General features: G+C 36.7%; 1 pseudogene; it reads right to left on the bottom strand.

Annotated features, from left to right (window-relative positions):
- Nucleotides 1–17,692, bottom strand: part of LOC120862684 — a 58,624-nt pseudogene extending 40,932 nt beyond the window's left edge.
- Between the last annotated feature and the right edge of the window lie 480 nt (nt 17,693–18,172).

Genomic DNA, 18,172 nt, shown 5'->3' with positions numbered 1-18,172 from the left:
CACTTCACGTATTTTATGACTCATTTCAGCTGCATGGTTACTGTCCATGTTTTAGGATTTCATTTGGCTTCTGAAGTACTGCCAATGAGGAAGTAAGGATCTTGAGTACGTCTTTTTAAGATATAGCTGAGGATTTTCTTAACTTAAGGGGAACTTATGGGAGGCCATGCTTGTACTCAGTTTCATGCATACACACACACACACACACACACCCCACAGCTTTGCTTGTTTTCGGTTTTGTGCATACACAGACAAACACACCACAGCTTTGTTTGTACTTGGCTTTGTGCATACTCACACACACACACACACACACACACACACACACCGTAAAGCTTTGACTGCCCTGCGCACACTGTGCTGGGATATTTTGTTTCCTTTTCATGCATCATTTACAAGTTGCCGCCATGATTCCGCAACATCTGCACATCATTCCAACTCACACAAAGTGAATTTGAAGGGAAGAGATATGTTCTGTGATGTCTACGCATGTTTGCTTGTGTCCATTGATTGCTTTTAGCAAGCAAGCCAAGCAGGAAGAAAGATGAACACACTGGGTAAGTGACAGAAAGTGCACGTGTGTGCAGATGGCGGAAGTCCCACCTTGCTCAGGTTACAGCAACAGCCTGACAGACATGCTTTGTACTCCAAACTTCTTTCCACAGTGAATACCTGTGCCTAAGAGCATACCTGGGACATCCCAGGGAGTTCCAAGGTAAAGAATCTGCCTGCTTATGCAGGAAATGCAGGTTCGATCCCTGGGTGGGGAAGACCCCATGGAGAAGGAAATGGCAATGCTCTCCAGCATGGTTGCCTGGGAAATTCCATGGACAGAGGAGCCTGGTGGGCTAGATAGAGTCCATAGGGTCTCAAAAGTGTCAGACACTACTGAACAGCAACAACAACAAGAGCACACCCATGAAACAACTATATGACAGTTCTTTTGGTATAAAGAACTGTCATGACTAAATATTAAAGGGAAAATGGAGAGATATTAAAATTATCAAAGAATTGAAAAATCACTTCATGAATTAAAAGAAACAAAGGGCAAAGTAGAACCTGAAGTATACACCCATAGTGTTTCAGTTCAGTTCAGTTCAGTTGCTCAGTCGGATCCAACTCTTTGCAACCCCATGAACCACAGCACGCCAGGTCTCCTTGTCCATCACCAACTCCCAGAGTCCACCCAAAGCCATGTCCATTAAGTCAGTGATGCCATCCAACCATCTCATCCTCTGTCATCCCTTTCTCCTTCTACCTTCAATCTTTCCAGCATCAGGGTCTTTTCCAATGAGTTAGCTCTTCGCATCAGGTGGCCAAAGTATTGGAGTTTCAGCTTCAACATCAGTCCTACCAATGAACACCCAGGACTGATCTCCTTTAGGATGGACTGGTTGGATCTCCTGCAGTCCAAGGGACTCTCAAGAGTCTTCTCCAACACCACAGTTCAAAAGCATCAATTCTTTGATGCTGAGCTTTCTTTGTAGCCCAACTCTCACATCCATACATGACCACTGGAAACAACATAGTTTTGACTAGATGGACCTTTATTAGCAAAGTAATGTCTTTGTGTTTTAATATTCTGTCTAGATTGGTCATAGCTTTTCTTCCGAGGAGTAAGTGTCTTTTAATTTCATGGTTGCAGTCACCATCTGCAATGATTTTGGAGACCAAAAAAATAAAGTCTCTCACAGTTTCCATTGTTTCCCCATCTATTTGTCATGAAGTGATTGGACCGGATGCCATGATCTTAGTTTTCTGAACGCTAAGTTTTAAGCCAACTTTTTCTCTCTCTCTTTTCATCCTCATCAAGATGCTATGTAGTTCATCTTCACTCTCTGCCATTTGAGTGGTATCATCTGTCTGAGGCTGTTGATATTTTCCCCAGCAATCTTGATTCCAGGTTGTGATTCATCCAGCCCAGTATTTGGCATGACGTACTCTGCATGTGAGTTAAGTAAGTAGGGTGACAATATACAGCTTTGTTGTATTCCTTTCTCAGTTTTGAACCAGTACATTGTTCTATGTAATGTTCTAACTGTTGCTTCTTGACCTGCATACAGGTTTCTCAGGAGACAGGTAAGGTGGTCTGGTATTATAATCCCCTTAAGAATTTTCCATAGTTTGTTGTGATCCACACAGTCAAAGGTTTTAACACAGTCAATGAAGCAGAAGTAGACATTTTTGTGGAATTCCCTTGCTATGATCCGAGGAATGTTGGCAATTTGATCTCTGGTTCTTCTGCCTTTTCTAAACCAACATGTACATATGGACGTTCTTCGTTCTTGTACTCTTGAAGCCTAGTTTGAAGGATTTTGAGCATAATCTTATGAGAATGCAACATAAGAACAGCTGTGCAGTAGTTTGAACATTCTTTGGCATTGCCCTTCTTTGGGATTGGAGTTAAAACTGACTGTTTAATAAGGAATATGTTTCTTTTTATCCATTAGTGGAGCAAAGCTTTTACACATTAAATTTTCCTTGTTTAGTTGATTGCAAAATGATACCTTTGCATTAATGGCTTAGCATAATTAATGCCATAATTTTAATTTTATCTAATTTTTAAAAATACCAATAAAGATATAGTTAAATTGCCTGCAAAATGTTGGAAAGATATTTTCTTCCTAGAAGGATAGTTATGAATGCATCATATCCTAAATATTTTATTTCACAAAATTACAATGCTTCATTAATAAAAGATTTTAATTTCTTTTTAATTGTAGTGTAATTGATCCAAAATACTCTTTTGGCTTCTGCTATACAACAATGTGAATAAGCCATAGGTATACATATGTCCCCTCCCACTTGAACCTCCCTCCCAACCACCGTCTCATCCCACCCATCTAGGCCGTCGCAGAGCACTGAGTTGAGCTCCCCGAGTTATAGAGCGGCTCTCCGCTGGCTCTCCATTTCACGCGTGGTGGTGTATATACGTCAGTGCTTCTCTCTCAACGTGTCCCACCCTCCCCTCCTTCCACTGTGTCCAAAATTTGTTCTCCATGTTTGTGCCTCTATTTATGCCCTACAAATAAATAAGGAGCATTTGAAAGCATCTCATATATTTGCATATATAAGAATATACATACAAATATAACAAGTAACGAATATATGAGATGTTTTTAAATACTCCTCATTTTATTCTTTTATCAGTAGTAAGGATGGAAGGAGGAATCCACATAAATGAAAAAACACCACCAAAATAGTTCCCTAATAACTTGATGGCATTTACACTTAACACACAGTAGAATTTACCTTAGTCGTTTCTGGTTTTTTCTTAATCTTATCTCATAATTTATCTTTTTCCAGTATCCAGTTTATTTCTCAGATTGTCTTCCCAAGTATAATGTACAAACTTAGGTTTTAAAATCCAAACCATATATGGAGGGGGTGAGTGTCCACACTAATGACCTTGACCAGCTGGAGAGACATGATCAGACTTTGTCATTTAGGCACAGCTTTTTTAGTTTTTTTATTTTTTCATTTTTTTAGATTAATTTATTTTTTAATTGAAGAATAATTGCTTTACAGACTTTTGTTGTTCTTGTCAAACATCAACATTAATAGTTTTTTTAAACACAAAAATCTATTAAAACCAATCAATGCTTTACATTGTTAAATTGAAAAAAAAAATCATTCTCAAATAGTATCTTTGTAACTGCTCTGCGCTCAACTGATTAAAATACTGAAATGCTCTAATGGACATTTTATAGAATATCTATCTCATTGGAGAAAATTGAATTGGCACTTAATTTTGTTCAACAGTAAATGAGCATCTATATTGCCTATTGCAGGAGAGGAAGTATTGTACACTAACTTAGCTTTCTGTCTACAGTATAATTGCTAACTGAATATTGGATTTGTGTTTTTACTTATTTATGTGTGTCACTTACAACTGCAGAAAAATTTTTAAAAATCTATCTGAAATGGTCTTTGGCTCTCAGATAGCATCTTAGCTGGTTACTACAAATGCCTAGACAAGGCTGATCTGATATCTCTCCAAGATGTACTGCTGGAATAGAGTGTTTTTTTTTTTTTTTTAAATCACAAATACTGCCTTTAATTACTTAGCTTCTTACAGTATTCACATAGCAGAAACTGACAAATCCATGTTGTTGTTGTTGTTGTTTAGTCTCTAAATCATGTCCAACTCTTTTGCAACCCCATGGTAGCCTGCCAGACTCCTCTTTAGACACAGCTGTCTAAAGAGGATCAGAATGATCGTTGGCAAAACTGTGGTTGACACTGTTTCCTCTGATATCTTTCTAATGGTCACCATTTACTGGGGAGACGGAGGAACGGTAACCACTTCTAGAATATGGAACATAAAGGCTACCTGCTGGAATAATACATGCTACCTCATTTCATCAGGTTTTTCTGAGTGAAAGTCTCAGAGTTGCACTCTTTACACAATTCAGAAAAAACACAAGAATTTTTCTCCCATTATACCCCTCCTTTCAAGTGTAAAACAAGAAGACATGAAACTCACAGCACACTCATACCCACATAGACCGCTCCCACACACATACCCACTCTCACATACACACAGGAGAGTCCACCAGCCAGCACTGGGAGAAGCACGCGGCTTTAGACTTCAGCTGCAGAGTGAGGTCTCCTCGTCCCCTTTCCTTACCAACTTTTTCCTTGATAAACGTACTTCATTAATGCTCAATTCCTTGGACTCAGCACTGGAATTAAAATAAGAAAAAACAAAAAACAAAACAAAAAAAACCCTTATCATGAATCATGTGAAAGTGTTAGTCTCTCAGTCATGTCTGACCCTTTGTGACCCCATGGACTATAGTCCAACAGGCTCCTCTGTCCATGGGACCTCCCAGGCAAAAATACTGGAGTGGGTTGCCATTTCCTTCTCCAGGGGATCTTCCCTGCCCAGGGATTGAACCCACTATTGGGTGGGAAATAATCCTAAAGCTATACTTGTTAAGCTTGGATTTCATCCATCATGAGTATCTTGTCTACATTTAACACCCGGAGTACTGGGACCATGGTATTTTCTCATGAGGTAGCTATGTCTATAGGAAGTTCTTAAATTCACTCAAAGCACATCTCCCTATATGTAAATTGTAACCTGCATATAACAGTCCTGCCTCTTAGGACAATGCAAAAGGCTAATTCCCTTGTATGGGGGGACAGCCTTTCATATTCCCCCAACATGACCTTTTCTGCAAACAAAATGTATCTCAACAGCTTATAGGAAAAAATGTGTTGCTTCATCATGCTGGTGTTGGTATTTAAAATATGTTCCAATTTTCCTATCTTCATCTTCAAATGTGTTCTCTAACAACAATCACTGGAGATGCCAGAATTTCTAGAAAAATATTTGCATTTTGTTTTAAATCTCAATAATCTGATAATTGGTAGTTTATCTCCTAAGCTGCATTCCTATATTGAAATATCAGAAAGAACTGAGATAAAGATGTTATTCTACAGAATAAGATATTGCATTCCTTTGGTGTATGTAACATTGCTATGATTCATTCACACCTTTATAAGTTTATTTGCTTGTCAATTTATTCATTCATTAGAAATGTACAAGGCTATATGCTAGTTTTATATGATATATATAAAAGAATCAGTCATTGAACCTGGTACCAAGAGATCATAGTCATTAAGAAACATAAGGTGCATTATGGAAATAAGAAATGTGGTATAGATTGTAATTTGTGCAACCTTACTCCCTTAATGTTGACTATAATTCATATATTGGAAGATTGCTTTTAGGTGGGAGTCAATTTTATTCTTTTATTTTTAGAATATTATCCAATGTAATATTTGAACCATTATATATAACCCTTTGTCTATATTTTTAATCTCCTTTTGATTTGGTAGTAAATTATTAAAGATAGAAATTTTGTTGTAAAGCTGAAAACATTTTAAAGTGTATTGTAGTATATTGTGTATTGGCATTTTTATAATCATAATCTCCAAATATGTAAAAATCTGAATATAGAAAACTTATAAAATGACATTAATTTATACATCGTGTAATATTTTTACTTCATTGTGAATGAGATGTTATCAATACTGATGCTTGTACTGGTCCCAACAGACCCTTGAAATTTATGTTCTGCAATCCAAGCAAACAAAGTCAAACTTTATCGAGAAAATATCTGTGTATCCAGTCATTGAGAAGAGTTGTTTGTTGTGGTTGTTTAGTCTCTAAGTCATGTCCAACTCTTTGCAACGCCATGGACTGTAACCCACCAGGCTCCTCTGTCCATGGGATTTCCCAGGCAGTGGGTTGCCATTTTCCTCTCCAGAGTATCTTCCTGACTCCGGGACTGAACCTACTTCTCTTGCACTGGCAGGTGGATTCTTTACTGTGAGCCACCAGGGAAGCCCAATAGAAATGAGTAGATTTACATTTATTCTTCTCATAAAGCTTACAAAGCAGATAGTGTTAGTCCCAATATTACAGAAAAGGTAGTCAAATTTTAGATGTTTGAATCATGGATGCTGACTATAACTAGTAAATTTCAGATCTAACTTCAGATAGACATGGGTTAAATATTTTAGAGATCAAGTCATTAAGACATATAAGGTGCATTATGGAAATAAGAAATGTGGTATAGGTTGTACTTTGTATAACCTTATTCCCTGAAGTTTGACTATAAAGATAATTCATATATTGAAAGATTGTTTTTAGGTGGGAGTCAATTTTATTCTTTTATGTTAAGACTACTTTTCAGGTAAGATTTTCATTCTTACTAAAATCGCTCATCTAGCCAGAAGTACTAGGGGATTGTAGGATATGTGAGCAGAGAAGGGACTGTTTTCACGTGCTGCTTGTCATGGTGATTATGCTTCCCTGGTGGCTCAGAGGTTAAAGCATCTGCCTGCAATGCAGGAGACCTGGGTTCAATCCCTGGGTCACGAAGATCCCCTGGAGAAGGAAATGGCAACCCACTCCAGTATTGCCTGGAGAACCCCATGAATGGAAGAGCCTGGTGGGCTACAGTCCACGGGGTCGCAAAGAGTCGGACACGACTGAGCGACTTCACTTTCATGGTAGTCAGCACCTGTATCTACAGCTAAGACCCTTAGAGAAGGCGCATGGAACAGACATTCCTCATCCACTGAAGTTTATGGTGAAAGCATAATCATTAGGCCTTTCATTTTTTAAAAAGATTTTTATTGGAGTATAGTTGTCTTAAAGACATAAATCTGAAATTCACAAACTTATCAAAGTAAATTGGGAGGGCTTGATTCAGATCGATGCTAAAGCAGCTGTGATGAAAAACATTTAACTGTAAAACCTTTAACTGTAAAACATTTAACACCCAGATTTTTAAGTTTGAAAGTTGTGGAAATGTAGCTTCAGGCTCTGCTTTCTTTAATGTATTAGGATAATGAAGTTAGTGTCTATGTCTGGAAAATGGATGATGACATTCACTATTGATCTCTGGACAGGTTGAGAACAATATTATAATAATCCATACCAGTCAGCTTGACCTTTTACTGATTTGGCCTTTACGTTGAGTGGGAGGGAAAGGAAGAATAAAACAAAGGTGTCTCCATGAGTGAAGTATAACACAGGGCTTGTCACATCCCTGGACTTTATTATTATTTATCATTAAAGCACAGTGATCCATCAAGCTTTTAATCTCATTAGACACCTGTAAATCAGGAAGACAGACCATGGTGAAGCTTCACAGCATCTGCTTAGCAATAAACTTTAAACATTTTCCAAGGTCTTTATAAGAAAATGGGCCTTAAAAGCAATAAAGAGGCTGCAAATACTTGTTACAGCTCAAATATCACCTCTGTAAAGGTTTCTGGGATCTTCACAGGTATAATCGATTGCTCCGTTCTACATATTGTGTCTCTATTATAGGTCACAGATTAAATTCAGAGAGTAGTAACCTTGTGAAGGCATTAAAGTGACAACTGATGATACAAAGCTCATTAGAGGGACAGGGACCTTTTTTTTAGAACATCTGCCTCCGCCAGTAGAATATAGCTACTGGACATTAAACCTGGTCCACCCAACTATGTCTATAAACTGCACTTCACATCACAGAATATTAATGAATGAAATGGTCCAGGTGAGATCAGGGGAAGAACAGAGAGATGTACAATTGTGAGCAGCATTTCAGGCTCTGAAATGGGTAAAGAGGCTGTTGAGGGAGGGAGGCAAGCGTCTACAGATGTACAGGTGAGGCAGCATAGGAAAGAGTGAACTGACGGTTAGAGAAGGAGGGTTCATTTTGCATAAAGGCGGCGGTAGATCTTCAATGCAGGCTCAGGGTTATTTAATTTTAAAATTTTAAACTAGGTCTCTTTCCAAACTCGTGAAGACTGCGGTTGCTCTTGCGGCCCACCTCTAAACTGCATATCTTCACGATGTTCATGATCACTGCTGTTTCTGAGCCTCACAGACGTCATAAGCATGTTTAGAGCAGATCTGAAATAAGCACTAAGCAGCACTGCACAGCTCTGAACAGTTTAGAAGCTTGTGCCAGTAGGCGAGTTTCGAATCCTGGCTCCATCACCGTGTGACTGGGGACTGTCACACTACATCTTTAAGCCTCTCTGGTAAACGAGGATAATAACAGTGTCCACTGGGAAAGTAAGTAGAAGAGCAAAGATCTCTACGAGAAACATTTCAAGACTGTGCATTGGTCAAGAACTAGACGTAACGCCAAAAGCATGATCCAGAAAACAAAAACAAAAGGCAAATTGGATTTCAGGAAGATTTAAAACCTTTGCACTTCAAAAGACCCTGTTGAGAAAATGAAAAGACAAGTCACACACAGAAAGAAAACATTTACAAGGCATTTCTCTAATAAATAACTTGTATCCAGACTATATAATGCACTTAACAATGAAAAGAAAGACAATAATTCAGTTAAAATGGGGAAAAGGTGTGAATGGATATTTCACTAGAGAAGATACAGTGATGGCTATTAATGCATGAAAATGTGTTCAAATGTGTTTGCAGGGAAATGCAAATTAAATGAGATACCACTTCATGTCTATCCACGAAAAAGACCATAATTTAAAGACACACACACACACACACAAAAAAGCCTCCTGTTCCTGAGGAGGAGGAAAAATGAAAACTTCAACATATTCCAGGCAGAAATAAAGAATGTTACAGCTGCTTTGGAAGCAGTGTGGCAGTTTTTTAAAAAGTTAAACACAAATCAGTGTATGGTGTGTTCATAAAATGGCATGCTCTTCAGCCACACACACACACACAAACAGAACAATTGATAAATGTGGATTAACCTCACAACTATTATGATAAATGAAAGTGATATAAACCAAACAAATAAATAGATGGGAATGGATTATATGATTCACTTTATATGAAGTATACAGAAAATGCAAATTTCTAGAGACAGACAACTGATCAATGATTGCCTTGGGCTTAGATTGATAGCAAGTAATTGAAAATAGACTCAAGGGCGTTTTGAAATATTCTAAAACTATTGTGGTAATGTTTGCACACTTTATAATTTTACTAAAATCATTGAATTCTACATAGAAAATGGGTGAATTATATGCTATGTAATTTTTCTCTCAATAAAGCTCTAAAACATACATTAATTAAAAAAGAGTAAGCAATACTAAAAAAGTGCTACTTATTCTTAAAGGTTTATTAAAGCTCCTAAAAATAGGAATATATGCATAGTATAACCTATAACAGTAGCAACAAAATACTACTGACTTTATGGAGATTTTACATTAACTAAGAGGCTGCATGTAAATGAAGCTCCATTGCACTTTACAGGGAAGGCATTTGATAAATATTTTATTGTGAGTAGTTATTACTTTTAAACTATTCAATAAGCATTTATATACATATATGTACAAACATGTTAATATCAATTTATGTCTTCAAATATTAATATTTTCCATTTGAATTATTTCTCTCAGCTCAAAACTAGATTTCTTTTACCACTCAAATGGGGTTCACAAAATCGCACATTTACTCACTTAAATTATCACAGAGTTGTTTTATTTTTATATAAATTATTTTATAATAAACTTCATTCTTCCTAAATATTCTTTCCATTTTTTTTTTTTTTTTACAAAATCTGTGAGAGAAACAAAACAGATTCCAAAATGCTGAGGAATGGTTTGAATGATTGAAGAGTAATAAAATGAGATGATATGGGGAGGGTGGTGGGAGGGGGGTTCAGGATTGGGAACTCATGTACACCCGTGGCAGATTCATGTCAATGTATGGCAAAACCAATAAAGTATTGTAAAGTAAAAAAAAAAAAAATTAAAAAACATAAAGTAATAAAATTAGAAACTTACGCCTCCTATTTGCCACTTGCAAATGCCAGCTGATAGTTCTCCCCAGAAGTAACTGCAGTTCTGATTCTTGTGTTGGTTATCCCCTTACTGTCTCTACAGTTTTCATAGCTAAGTGTTTGTGTATGTGTGAGTGTGTGAGAGAGATTAAAAGATATGTTGTTTAGTTTTGATTTTGAGCTACATAGGAATGCAACTGCACCCATGGATTTTTGCCTTTTCACTCAGCATTTCATGTTTGAGATTAGGTCATTTTACAGGTAGTCAATGTAATTCTTCAGCTAATTTTATTTTCATTGATGATAGAATTCGATCGAATGGATTCTTTGCAGTCTTATATTCATTAGATAGGCCATGTAGGATGTCCCACATTTAGTTCTTATAGACAGTGCAGCTATGAACATTATTCTATTCCCTCTTGGTATCTAAGTTAGATCATCTCTCTCTAGTTTACTGCTAAGTAGTAACATAAGCATAAGTTCATATTTACATGTTATGCCAAATATTTCCCACTTCGCTTGTACCATTGACACCCCAATTAGCAATGTCTGTGAGCTCTAGGGTTCCATAGTTTCACAAACATTTGATATATTTAACAGCTTAAACGTTTTGCCAATCTGGACATTGTGGAATAGAAATCCATTATGTTGTTGATTTGTACTCTTCTGAGTATTACTGGATGTGAACATACTTTCCAATGTTGATTAACCATTGCAACTCCTCTTCTGTTGAAGATTTATTTCCAGGTAAATGGCTTCCCTAGTGGCTCAGACAGTAAAGAATCTGCTTGCAGTGTTGGAGACCTGCGTTCAATCCCTGAATTGGGAAGATCCCCTAGAGAACAGCGTGGCAACCCACTCCAGTATTCTTTCCTGTAGAATTCATGGACAGAAGAGCCTGGTGGGTTACAGTCCATGGGCTTGCAAAGAATCAGACACATCTGAGTGACTAAGCACAGTCAATATTAATAGAAGGGCTACTAAAATATTTTACTTAAATATTTTCCTGTAATTTGATACATAGAAATACATTCTTTTGAATCTTGGTATTACATTCAGGAATTGTGCTAATTTCTCTTATTAATTTTACTAATTTATTTGTAGATTCTTCAGGGTTTTTTATAGAGACAAAAGGTAAATAATGTCACTTTCCTTTCTACTTTTATAGTTTCCCATTCCCTTTACTTACTGAACTAACTAGAAATATAGAAAGTGAAAGTGAAGTCGCTCAGTCGTGTCCGACTCTTTGCGAACCCATGGACTGTAGCCTACCAGGCTCCTCCGTCCATGGGATTTTCCAGGCAAGAGTACTGGGGTGGGGTGCCATGGCCTTCTCCAGAGCATCCTCCCGACCCAGGGATCTAACGGAGGTCTCCTGCATTGTAACCAAGAGGCTTTACCGTCTGAGTCACCAGGGAAACAGAAGTAGTGGTGGAAGCACTTAGTGTTGTTCTCAGTTTTAAGAAAATGTTCTTTCATAAGTTTTTATTGGATATTATTTGAGATGCTTCTGTCAGTTCCGTTCAGTTCAGGCGCTCAGTCGTGTCCGACTCTTTGCGACCACTGAAGTGTAGCACTCAGGCCTCCCTGTCCACCACCAACTCCCGGAGTTCACTCAGACTTATGTCCATCGAGTGGGTGATGCCATCCAGCCATCTCATCCTCTGTCGTCCCCTTCTCCTCCTGTCCCCAATCCCTCCCAGCATCAGTCTTTTCCAATGAGTCAACTCTTCGCATGAGGTGGCCAAAGTACTGGAGCTACAGCTTTAGCATCATTCCTTCCAAAGAAATCCCAGGACTGATCTCCTTCAGAATGGACTGGTTGGATCTCCTTGCAGTCCAAGGGACTCTCAAGAGTCTTCTCCAACACCACAGGTCAAAAGCATCCATTCTTCAGCGCTCAACTTTCTTCACAGTCCAACTCTCACATCCATACATGACCACTAGAAAAACATAGTCTTGACTAGATGAACCTTTGTTGGCAAAATAATGTCTTTGCTTTTGAATATGCTATCTAGGTAGGTCATAACTTTCCTTCCAAGGAGTAAGCATCTTTTAATTTCATGGCTGCAATCACCATCTGCAGTGATTTTGGAGCCCCAAAAAATAAAGTCTGACACTGTTTCCACTGTTTCCCCATCTATTTGTCATGAAGTGATGGGACCAGATGCCATGATCTTCGTTTTCTGAGTGTTGAGCTTTAAGCCAACTTTTTCACTCTCCTCTCACTTTCATCAAGAGGCTTTTAGTTCCGCTTCACTTTCTGCCATAAGGGTGGTGTCATCTGCATATCTGAGGTTATTGATAAAACTGCCAAATTGCCTCTTTCCTCCAGATTGGCTTTGCCTTTCCATAATATCTCCCCATGTCTGTTGCTTAATTTATTACCTCTTTATTATTTTCTCATTTAAAGTTTAAGAGAGCAATTTTGCTAATAAATTTAAAAAATTATGTTTTTTTCTTTGTAGCATTTTTAATGATGCCTTGTTTTCAATATCTCTGATTTTCATTGCTATTTCTCCTTTAATTTGTGAGTTATTTAGAATAATTTCTTAATTTTATAATATATAAGAATTTTGGATATGGAAAGTGAGATAAAAGATAATAGCTATATGACACTAATTCTTTGAAATAAATTGAAACTTACTGAATTTACTAAATAATCCAAAATAGAGCAAATTGTATGTAATACACCATTTATGTTTGATAAGCACATTCATTTCCAGTAGTCATGTATGGATGTGAAAGTTGGACTATAAAAAAAGCTGAGCACAGAAGAATTGATGCTTTTGAACTGTGGTGATGGAGAAGACTCTTGAGAGTCTCTTGGACTGCAGGGAGATCCAACCAGTCCATCCTAAAGGAAATCAGTCCTGAATATTCATTGGAAAGACTGATGCTGAAGCTGACACTTCAGTACTTTGGCCACCTGATGCAAAGAACTGACTCATTTGAAAAGACCCTGATGCTGGGCAAGATTGAAGGTGGGAGGAAAAGGGGAAGACAAAGGATGAGATGGTTGGATGGTATCACCGATTCAATGGACATGAGTTTGAGCAAGCTCCAGGAGCTGGTGATGGACAGGGAGGCCTGGCATGCTGCAGTCTATGGGGTCGCAAAAGAGTCGGACATGACTGAGCAACAGAATGGAACTGAACTGAAAAAAAGTTCATAATTTTAGAGTTCATAGTTTTAGGGTTCAGTTATATATGTACTATGATTAGGTTCCTTGCCATAAAATCTGAACACTTTATACCTTTACTGATTTTTGTTTTCTTGATCTATTAGTTACTGAAAGAGTTCTCAATCTGTCAGATTTTCTTCTATATCTTTAAGTTGTGTTATTAAATGCACACTATAATTATAATTATCCATCAATTATATTCATATATTATAATTATCTTAATTACAATTACATCTTTCAGCTATATTAAAATTTGTCATTATGAAATATGCAGCAATGTTTACCCTTAAACTCTATTTTTGTCCAGTAAGAAAGAGTTATACCAGCTTTCTTTTTGCTTAGTATTTTCTCGGTAGATTTTTTCCTAGCTTTTTTGTTTCAACATTTTGATAACATTATAATTTAGATATGTTTTTGTAAACTACATATAGAAGAGTTTTTTCCATTATTTATGGGAATTTCTTTACCAAATTCTTGACAAAATTTTGCCTTTTAGCTGCATTATTTAGTCCAATTACATATCTTTACTGTCATCTTTGTGTTTTTTTCTAAAAGTAGATCTATTGTCTAATATTTAAAACCATCTTTTTTCCTTTTGAATTTAGAATTTTAGTTCCTGCCAAGTTTTTAATTCATTAATTCTAAAACTATACTTTTTATTGCTATTCCTGTGCTGGTCGAAGTCATTATGCTTTCCAGTAAGTACCAAGTTGGGACTTACTGCCCCGTCATGCCCTATAGGATCTTGTGCTGTTTTTTCATGCATTTTAAAACACTGTTCAGTTTTTAACATCATGAGATATTTTGATGTGTGCTGCATTGTATACACCTTTAACTGTAATTAAAGTGTTTCATCAGTTCTGAAATTTTCCGAATTGTTATCTCAATTGCTTCCCTGACTCATTTTCTATCTCCAGTCTTTCTATTCCAATTAGATGAATACGTAAATGTTCTTTGAAGTTTTAATAGCATCTACTTGAGAAACTGAATGTACCTGGGTATTGTTTGACACTTTCTCAATGTCTTAAATAGTAATTGGTCACTTTAGACTATCAGCAGTTACTTTCATTAGGTTATATGTTTCTAGGAAATTGTCCATTTCTCCCAGGTTTTCAAAAAAATATGGAGACAATTGATCAAACTACTTAATATCTATGTTTGAATTACCCCTAATTCTGTGATTACTAGCTCATTCTCAGTTATAAATTTATGAAATTATTTTTTGATTAAGAAAGCTAGTGCCCTTTCTATATCAGTATTATTTTTCCACAGAGAAGCAGAAATTGATTTTATAAGGAATTTATTTTTAGAAACAGAAATTTATTTTTTAGTTATTACATCCAAGTTCTAATTATTAACTTAATTCTGCTTTGCTATTATTATTTCTCATTTCATTTAGTTCTTAAAGTTTTTCCAACTCTTTAAGTTGAATGTCTAACTTCTTTTGAAATACTTGTAATATTTTAAGCATTTAAGAATTCATGGTTATGAAACTTTTTGTGTTTTACATTACAATTAAAAAAATACTTTGTAACATGGGTTTTGAATAAAATTTTTTTCTGACATGTGATCAATTGTCCTTTTCATAGGCATCTTTGCACTGTTATTTTTTTTACTGATATTTTTATTATAGAAATAAATATCTTTATTTATTTAGAATGTTTTGATTATTTTCTTATAGATTCTATTTTATAATATGGTCAATACTGTGTTGTGTTGTATTACTTTTATGAAATATTAGAATATCAAAGATTGAATTTTTGTTTTGTATTAACCTTAATATATATAATTTTACTTATATTTCTTAGAAATTATGTATTGATTTCCTACTTTGAAGACTGATGAAAATCACCCAACTATTGTTCCTCATTTCTGCTGTTTGACTTTGCTTGGTTGTGGCATAATTCAAGGGTTATTTTCAAAGTGTGGCTCATCTTTTAATGAATAGTATGGAGAAAGGCAGAGTTGGAGTACATGTTGGTTAAGCTGTCAGACAATCAGTCTGGATTTTGGTCAGTTTTTTTCTTTGAATGCTTTCCCATCGTTTATCTGCCTAGGGCTCTGCCTTCACTCAGGCCATAGGGAGTCTTCCTGACTTACCATGAGATCTATATGTAATTTTTTAGGGGTAATTTAATAGCAACTTTATTTATAGTAATATGCATCAGTGGCTGCCTAACCTGATTTTGCTCAGTTTTTTTTTTTTTGTATTACACCCATCATACTAACAGCAAGATGCTGGACATTTACATCTCCATGTCCCTCTGTTCTATAAGGAGTTAAGCAATCCTCAGTACAACTGGATCCTTCCTTCCCAAGTAAGGGATTGTCTGATGGGCTCTGTGTGTGAGTGTCTGTGTGTGTACTCAGCCATGTCCAACTCTGCAACTTCATGAACTGTAGCCTGCCAGGCTCCTCTGTCCATGGAATTTTCCAGGCAAGAATACTGGAGTGGGTTGCCATTTCCTATTCTAGGGGATCTTCCCAACTCAGGGATCAAACCCATGTCTCTTGCATCTCCTACATTGACAGGCAGATTCTTTACCTCTAGTAATCCTTTACTAAAACAATCTTCCATATGTTATTAGAAATTTGAACCAAGAGAGTAGGTTTTTGGTGTGTTTTTTTTGGAAAAGTAGAAAGTCAAGATCATAGGTAGCCACATTATTTATCATTGCAAATTTAAAATTAGAAACTTCCTGGGTCAAGTTCTAGTTAATATAAAGTGTATTCTTAAATGGTTGAAGCTAGATTCTCACTGTGTTTCTCCAGTGAAGTATTTGTCTGTAATCTTTAATCATGGACGATTCCTCCTACCTGAGATCTTGTTTTGGGGAAGACTCTGGGTTCAGAGTATCCACAGTCAAGCATTCCCATTCCACTGGCCTGGTGACAGGTCTTAGCCCCGGGAGGAGAGCCATGCCTGCCTCCCTCACGGTCCCTCTGGACTTGTTTCTTTTCTGCACTCTGAACACTGCCAGTAAAGACTGTTTACGCCAAAAAACTAAACAAAACATTCTTAGAGTGCTCCTTTTTTTTCTTTTTGCTCTGCCTTGATTATTGACCAGCCATATAATCTGGGCAGAAGTAGTGTCAGGTAAGAAATTATTTTATTCATTATTTCATAATTAAGTGAGAAAGAATGCATGTTCCTTGCTCTAATAGAACTGCATGCTTATTATAAAGGGTTGTTAATTCACTGTAAACTACATTGAGTCTTCCGATGCATCTCCTCTGTTGGTCGATTCTCTGCAGTTTTACGTAAGGCTCAGCATGCGTGCATATTTATTATCTATTTCTCAACCACTCAGAAATAAGATTTTAATCTTCAGTAGCCTGGCACTAGGGTTTATTGCAAACACAGAATCCCAAGCTAAAAGCTATCATTGTTTGTCTAATCTTATTTTATTTTTTTGGTCTTTCCCGATAGTGAAAAATTCTATCAGAGTTGGTTTTATTTTGAAAACCAGAGAGAAACCAAAAATAACTTCTACATTCTTGAATAGGTACACAGCAATATATTTCCTAGTAGGAAATGTGTAGCTTTTCTGACTGCTGACAATAAAGCTTTGACACTAGTTTATATAAGTCACACAGAAATCAAGAACAGTAAGTATCACATTAATATGGCACTTTATTTTATGTAGCTTTTAAATCCAAAATCTAACCCAAGGGTAAGACAAATTAGTATGGTTTCAAGTAGGAAAAATAAAAGGTAATTATGAAGTTGTAAAGAACAGGTGGTTCTTTGATATTAGCAAGCTCAAAATGGATGGAAAGCAGTTGAATCAAGAGAAGAAACCTGTGCTGGGTGACTTTGAGTGCTAAAGAGAGGACTTTCACACCCCCAGCTCTAATGGCTAGTGTTCTGTAAGGAAACAGCAGCATGAAAAGATGGAGATACAAAGCAATGAAGGGCTTATATGATGGGAAAGCCATCAAAACTCATTAGAAAAGATTCTAACGTTAATTTTAAAAAAACACAAATAAATCAATATTTTATTTCTCTTTCCTGTCACTAATTTGAGATTTCAGTTTGATTTTGAGCAATAAACATGGAGTTACATTAGTCTGCCCCCAACTGGAAAATTGTGTGGCCGCAGACACAGGCCCCTTGAGGTTACACAGCGGTACTGAATAAACTGAGCACATTTCATCTTCAGTTACCGTGTAAAGGCCGTCCACTATCGCTGTTTCCTCTAGAACTGGACTCAAACTGTGCCATACCAGGAAAACAACAACAACAAAAAAACAAATGGAAACAGTGACAGACTTTGTTTTCTTGGCCTTCAAACTCGCTGGGGACAATGACTGCAGCCATGAAATTAAAAAAAAAAAAAAACCCTCTGTTCTTTGAAAGAAAAGCTATGACAAACCAAGACTACATATTAAAAAGCAGAGACATCACCTTGCTGACAAAGGTTCATATGGTCAAAGCTATGGTTTTTCCAGTAGTCATGTGCTGATGTGAGAGTTGAACCATAAAGAAGGCTGAGTGCTGAAGAACTGATGCTTTCAAACTGTGGTGCTAGAGAAGAGTTTTGAGAGTCCCTTGAGCTGCAAGGAGAAAAAAGACAGTCACTCCTAAAAGAAATCAACCCTGAATTTCATTGGAAGAACTGATGCTGAAGCTGAAGCTCCAACTGTTTGGCCACCCGATGCAAAGAACCGACTCATTGGAGAAGACCCTGAGGTTGGGAAAAAT

The sequence above is a fragment of the Oryx dammah genome, unplaced genomic scaffold (assembly GCF_014754425.2).
Source record: "Oryx dammah isolate SB20612 unplaced genomic scaffold, SCBI_Odam_1.1 HiC_scaffold_4, whole genome shotgun sequence".
Taxonomy (NCBI): Eukaryota; Metazoa; Chordata; class Mammalia; order Artiodactyla; family Bovidae; genus Oryx; species Oryx dammah.
Note: the sequence above shows the minus strand (reverse complement) of the source record. Positions and strands in the feature narration are given on the sequence as shown.